General features: G+C 50.8%; 1 long non-coding RNA gene across 1 annotated transcript in view; it reads right to left on the reverse strand.

Annotated features, from left to right (window-relative positions):
* Positions 1 to 3,384: 3,384 nt before the first annotated feature.
* Positions 3,385 to 6,448, reverse strand: part of LOC116100559 — a 4,442-nt gene continuing 1,378 nt past the window's right edge. The window contains exons 2-3 of the long non-coding RNA XR_004122631.1: positions 4,021 to 4,101; positions 3,385 to 3,568 (exon numbers count right to left, since the gene is read on the reverse strand). This is a non-coding gene — a long non-coding RNA (uncharacterized LOC116100559). The remainder of the gene's footprint in view (positions 3,569 to 4,020; positions 4,102 to 6,448) is intronic.

The raw sequence follows: 6,448 nt of genomic DNA on the forward strand, positions 1-6,448 counted from the left end.
CTCCCCTCCAGGGCTGCAAATAGTCCCAGGCACAATGACAGAGGGATAGGGACTCCTGTGTAACACAGACGCAGGCCATCAAGGAGATGACACAGGTACAGAGGCAGGGCAGTGACACAGGTGTACCTCAGGCACCCGAGCAGCTTTGGATGATTGCTGGAGCCTGCCTTCAATGACTACCCTCTTGGAGTGGGGGGAGGGCAAACTCAATAAGAATAGCCCGCAATTACCTCAAGCCTCTCACTAGGTTCCAGGACATCCAGAGACCTGGGCCAGGACTCTAGTACCCGCCTAATCAGCAGGATGTGTTACAGCCCTTGTTGGCTCAAGACAGAAAAAAAACCAAAGGTTGTCAAGGAAAACACTCAAAGATTTAAGGGTATACCTGGAAGCTCAGTATCATTGCAGTTGCCTCCAGGAGCATCTTCAAAATCTCTTCTTAATGCCTGTTGTGAAAACCAGCATGGAGCCGGGCAGTGGTGACCTTTAATCCCAACACTTGGGAGGCAGAGGCAGGTGGATTTCTGAGTTCAGGGCCAGCCTAGTCTACAGAGTGAGTTCCAGGACAGCCAGGGCTATACAGAGAAACCCTGTCTCGAAAAAACAGAGAGAGAGACAGAGAGAGACAAAGACAGAGACAGAGACAGAGAGAGACAGAGAGACAGAGAGAGACAGAAAGAGACAGAGAGAGAGAATGACCCAGTAGGGCCCCTTCAGTTCTCTGTGATCCTGAGGGAAACAGACTAGCACGGTCTTTCAGAGACACATCTTTAAATGCTGCTGGTGGCCAGGACACCATTGACTTGACTACAAGTCATCTCAAGGTCGTGTTCACACTAGGTAAGTACTGAACCTTGCCCTAATGGTGAGTTTGGTAGGTGGCCATGCTCTCTGGCTCTTTAACCTCTGAAATGTGTGTCTCCCTGTTAAGTTGACAGCTCAGCATATTCATTTCTAAAATCATCTCAACTGCCCTTGGCTCTGTTTCCTGACTTAGCAGGGAGAAGAATGACTGTCTACACTTGAGTGTTGTTGGGCAGGAAATGCAGATAGCTGGGACATTCAGTAGACACAGAGGTACACAGGGGCCTAGGGTTACCATCACAGAGCATCTGTGGGGAGCAGGCAGGGAAGGCTTCCTAGAGGAAGTGAGAGTTGAGCCCTGAAAGCAGTCTCCAGCTAGAGAAGATGGGAACCCAGGGAGAAGGTACTACTGCAGAGCATAGACAAGACCTGGCCAGTTGACCCTAGGTGGGAGGAAAAGAGGGATGGAGGGGACATGATTCATTCTTTCATGCCCAGGAGCAGGCTCTGAAGCACCAGACATGTGGGAGTCCCGAAGAAGGAAGCAGAGGGCCACCTTACCTGCAGAGCTGTGCACTCTGAGGGGTGAGACCCAGAGTGGGGACAGGTGTCCACAGATGTGCTGACTACAGATGAAGACCTGGCCCCCGAGGCCCTGGGGATAGAAATAACTATGAGAGAAAGACCATACTCAGGGGTCCACTGGGCACCAACATCTGTGAGTGACAGGTGAGGTGGGGCTGGGCACCGCCCTGGCACCCTTCCAGGTCAGCATGTATAGATCTCAGGCCACTGTGGTTAGAGACACACCCCAAGATTAAAGTTTAGGTTCCACTGTTGTTTGGAGCAAGCCCGTGGTCAGGAGTGACCTTCCTAACCCAGTGACCCCTGGGTGGTGAATCCTCATGAAGCAGGGAAATGGAAGCACATAGGGAAGCATGCTGGCAGCAATGTGTGTTTGTCTCCAGGCAGGTCCCTTCCATGGAGCCAAGTGAAGGGTGGAGTTGACCTTTACACTCCACCCTTCCTGTGGCTTTTGTGTATTAGATCTACCTGTACGGCAGGAGGGTCTGGGCAGGCTTCGCTGTATGCCGACAGTGTTGGAGTGCCATGGCACCCACCTGACCCACCCTGCTCAAGCACCATGACTCACAGACCTTGATCTAATCAGGCCAGCCAAGGGCTCTGAATACAGGTAACAGTGATGGCCCAAGATAGTTCATAATGAATCCCCACAGTCACTTGCTTCTCTCCTCAGAGAGCCTATCATGGAGAATGGCACAAGGAAGGATAGAAGGTGGGAAGACAGAGAAAGGAGGAAGAGCGAAGGGAGTGAGCAGGGCAGATGAAGACTGGGGGCTCTGAGACCCTGGTGGCTCAGTGTGCCTCTGTTCCCACAGCACCCTGCTCCCCTGCCCCCAAAGAACTGGGTGACAATCTTCATGGTACATGTAGAAAGAAAAAGGAAAGAGATGCCCTTCATAGAATGTCATGGCCAACACTCCTCTCACGAAACACAGGCCAATAAAAGGAAAACATGGTTAACTTGTGATCTAATATAGCAGACAGACAGAGAGGAGACCCAGAAAGGCTCTTGTGGCAGTTACTTTACTGTCACTGTGATAGAATGTCATATCCAAAGCAAGTTATAGAGGAAATCGTTTCTTTGGGCTTACCCTCCCGGAGGGTACGAGTCTATCACCCTCATGGCTGGGATGCCCGGCAGGGAGCAATGACAAGGACAGGAGCTGAGAAATCCCATCTTAAAGGCAGAGAGAACAAACTGGAAGTAGGGAGATGCCTGAGGTTTTCAAATAGGGTCCCTAGTGACATACTTCCTCTGGCAAGGCTGTGCCTCCTAACCCTGGAACCAAGTGTTCAAAGCCTATACAGGACATTTCTCATCCAAACCAGCACATATCCTGACTCTCCTGAGTTGCATTTTTACAAATCACAGTGACCATGTTACTTGACAGAACCAACCAGGAGAGTAATTTATTTCATTCACAGTGTTAGAGTTCTGTCGGTGGCTGCTTGGCCTCATGTGCCTGGGTGGAACATCATGGGGGCAAAAAGTGTATGGAGTACACTGTTTACCTCAGGGTGAGCATAAAGGGGAGAGAGTGAGAGCAAGAGGGAGAGCCAGAGGGAAAGGGATAGAGAGAGAGAGAGAGAGAGAGAGAGGTGCATATACCCAGAAATCAACTACCTCAAACTTCTAATGCTTCCAGTCCCTCTTAAAATCGTACTACCAGCTGAAGCTCAGTCAACACATGAGGGGAATGGGGCTGGGAGGTGGGTCTTATGGCCATCAATCAAATGGCATTACCCAGGGGTCTGCTTTATGACAGTTCTCACAGAGAAAAGCGTGGCAAGTAACAGGAGTTTGCCTTGAGGTGTGGGCTTGAACTCAGGAACTAGTGTGTGCTTGGCAAAGGCTTTGGCATGGGTTACACTCCCAGCTCCAGGGGACTACGCTCGGGCTTTGTAGTTGGCTCCTTGGAAAGGGGTTGCCTTGGGAAAGAGACATTCTAATTTCTAGGTTGCCTCACAAGACAATGCCGATCAAGAGACAGAACGTGAGCCTTCGAAGCCTTCATTTGGCGACATCGTCTTCTGAGCCCCAGGAATATCAGGCTTCTGGGAGAAGGTTCCAGAACCGTCAAGCTGGGAAGCAGGGTTTGGCTTTGCTCCTCTCCCTGCTAGTGGCCGCTTGCAGATGGGGAGCAGCTGCCATCTGTACGAAATCCATCATCCTGCCGCCCTGGGGAAGATGGAGGATTTTAGCGTAGGATGTAGTGCTGTGGTGCGATTCAAACTGCAGGAAGGTGACAAGAATGATGATGTCGTTGAAAGGCTCATCTAGGAAACTGATGAGATGGCGTGGTGCTGAAGCCTGACCCCCAGAGATGATGCTGCAATTTTGCAGTGGCAGGGTCTGCCTGGGCTCCGCTCTCCCCTCCGGGATACCTGACTAGGGTAGCTTGCTCTGGAGCTGCCTCTTAAAAAATAGACTGTAGTGATGTGAGAGAGAGAGAGAGAGAGAGGGAGGGAGAGAGGGAGAGAGAGACAGAGACAGAGAGAGACAGACAGAGAGAGAGAGAGAGAGAGAGAGAGAGAGAGAGAGAGAGAGAGAGAGAGAGAGAGAGAGAGAGAGAGAATCTCCCCACAAATAAGCCACCCTTGGAGAGTGAGCCACGTGGACAGAATTCTCACCTTGACTATCCAGATGGCTGTTAGGGAGGGGACTCTCCTCAGGCCCTTCGTGTCTTCTCAAAACAGCTTGTCTTAAAACGGCTGCCAACCAAAGAACAAGCATTGGCTGTACCTAGGCCCCCTGTACATGTGTAGCAGATGAGCAGCTTGGTTCCCAGCAACAGGAATGGGGGCTCTCCCTGAACCTGTTGCCTTCCTGCCTGCCTGCCTGCCTGCCTGCCTGCCTGCCTGCCTGCCTGCCTGCCTGCCTGCCTGCCTGCCTGCCTGTAGATCCCGTTGCCCTAAATGGACTGCCTGATCTAATCTCTTGCAGCGACCTGATATACTAAAGGTGGGGACTGGGGATGGGGGCGATACTGGAAGGGGGCTCCACTTCTCAAAGGAGAAGAAGGGAAGAGAGGAGTAGGGAGAGGTTCTGCATGAGGGGGTACTGGGAGGAGATGGGGAGCTGATATCGGCATGTAAAGTGAATAAATAAAAAATTAATTAATTAAATTTTAAAAGGGCTGCCAACACACTCTGGGTCATTCCAAAATTGGCGCACCTGGGCCTGAAGCCTGGCATTTAATCTCAGGTTCATGGTGAGGAGCGTCCTGCTGCCTGGAAGAAAAGAACCTTGGAGCCTCCCTAACAAAGGCACACAGGAAATGCTACTACCAAATGACCATTGGACAATGGCCCTAAATCCAGAGTTTCGGCTCTAAGAACCTACATCTCCATTCTTTGCACACAAAAGCTAAAAACAGGTTCCAATTTTTTTTTTTTCATTCAGAGGCTGGAAAAACAATGGGTGCCAGAGGGAGGTCTTAATCAAAGTGTAGCAAATTAGGGTGTCATGTCTTGGAGCCTGTGTACCCATGGACACAGGAACTGGCTTCCCTCTGGGGTTGTTAGTCGCTTTCATGGTGACTGGCAGACTTAGGATATGGCTCGCCCTCTTGGCCACTCAGACTCTCTGGCACCTTTAGCACAGGGCTTTAAGCTTCCTAGAGGGGCGGTGGAAAGCATCTGTACGAGCTGGCAATCTGTCCAAGCAGGCTGCTGGGTGTGGCTTCCAGTAGGCTGAACCATTGGCACATCCTGGCCAGTTTCCCCAGGGGAGAGATTCCTCTTAGCCAAGGGTTACCAGAGCTCTGGGCTCCCACTGAGCAACACCTGCTGGCAGCGCATTTCCTTCCAGGTAACTGCATCTTCTGCAAATCTCTGCCTTAGCCACTACTGGATGGGATGACCTGGTGTGAACGTATTAATGTGCTTCTTGCTCATTGCAGTCTCGCTCCCACGTAGGGGTGAGGGTGGATGAGGAGGGAGCATCAGGGGTCTGTGGGAAGCCTTTCTGGAACTTTTGACAAATAGAGAAAGTCAGGGTGGATCACCCAGCCCCACTAAGAATCACAAAGACAAAGAACGGGCCTGGGCCCTGTCAGAGAAGCATGCTCATCAACCCAGCATTGGCTGCTGGGTAGTTGACAGACTATCATAAACAAACCAAGAGCAGGCAACCCCGCCCCATCACAACCACCTGACAGGATCGATCACCCACAGTTTGAACAAAACTGTGGCAAGCCTGAGATTATGATTTAGCTATGCGAATGTCAGAGCCACAGAATAGCCAGAAACACAACCAGAGTAGTAGAGAATGGGAGCCCTAGGCCTTGGTACCGTTAGTACCTTCCCCTACATCCCCCTTATCTGGAAACACAGATGGCCAGGCTAAGGCACCACACCCAGGACGGCAGGCTGCTTCTCTGGTTGAGTGTGAGGATTTGTGCCTGCCCTGGGATGCTAAGGGGAAGAAAGGAGAGCTAGGTGCATGGTCCACTGCCTAAACCAGGAGGGAGCACACCCTCTAGGCCACATACAAGTCCACGCAGAGCAGTGGGAGCCCAGATGGCTACAAGGCCTTTTTAGTGTATGACTCCACTGTTGGCTAAGCAGATATGCTGATCCTGAGGCACCCAGTGAAAAACTAGCAATAACGGACAAAACAGACCAGGCCAGACCTCAGCAGCAAGCACCAAGATCCAGAGGCTGTAGGGTTTATTCAGTAACATCAGTGGATAAATTTAGCAACAATCCCCACATACTGTGTATGTAAGAGAAAGAGGGGGAGGGAGGAGAGAGTTCAGACTTGCTACAATATTAGATCTTAAGTGTTCCATTTTCAAAAAATTAGAGATATACAAGTAAAAATGGGACCCCCACTTTGCAGGCTGGGGTAGCAGTCAGCAGATGGTGATGTGGGCTCTGTTGCTGGCTTTAGACAAAGACTTCAAAGCAGCCATTGTAAGTATGTTCAAAGACCTAAGGGAAACAATGGCTAGGGAGCTAAAGAAAGGTTATAACAATAGCATAGAGTCCAGCCTAGCGACAAATAGAAACAGTGTGTGTGTGTGTGTGTGTGTGTGTGTGTGTGTGTGTTCACTAG

The sequence above is a fragment of the Mastomys coucha genome, unplaced genomic scaffold (assembly GCF_008632895.1).
Source record: "Mastomys coucha isolate ucsf_1 unplaced genomic scaffold, UCSF_Mcou_1 pScaffold21, whole genome shotgun sequence".
NCBI classification, from domain to species: domain Eukaryota; kingdom Metazoa; phylum Chordata; class Mammalia; order Rodentia; family Muridae; genus Mastomys; species Mastomys coucha.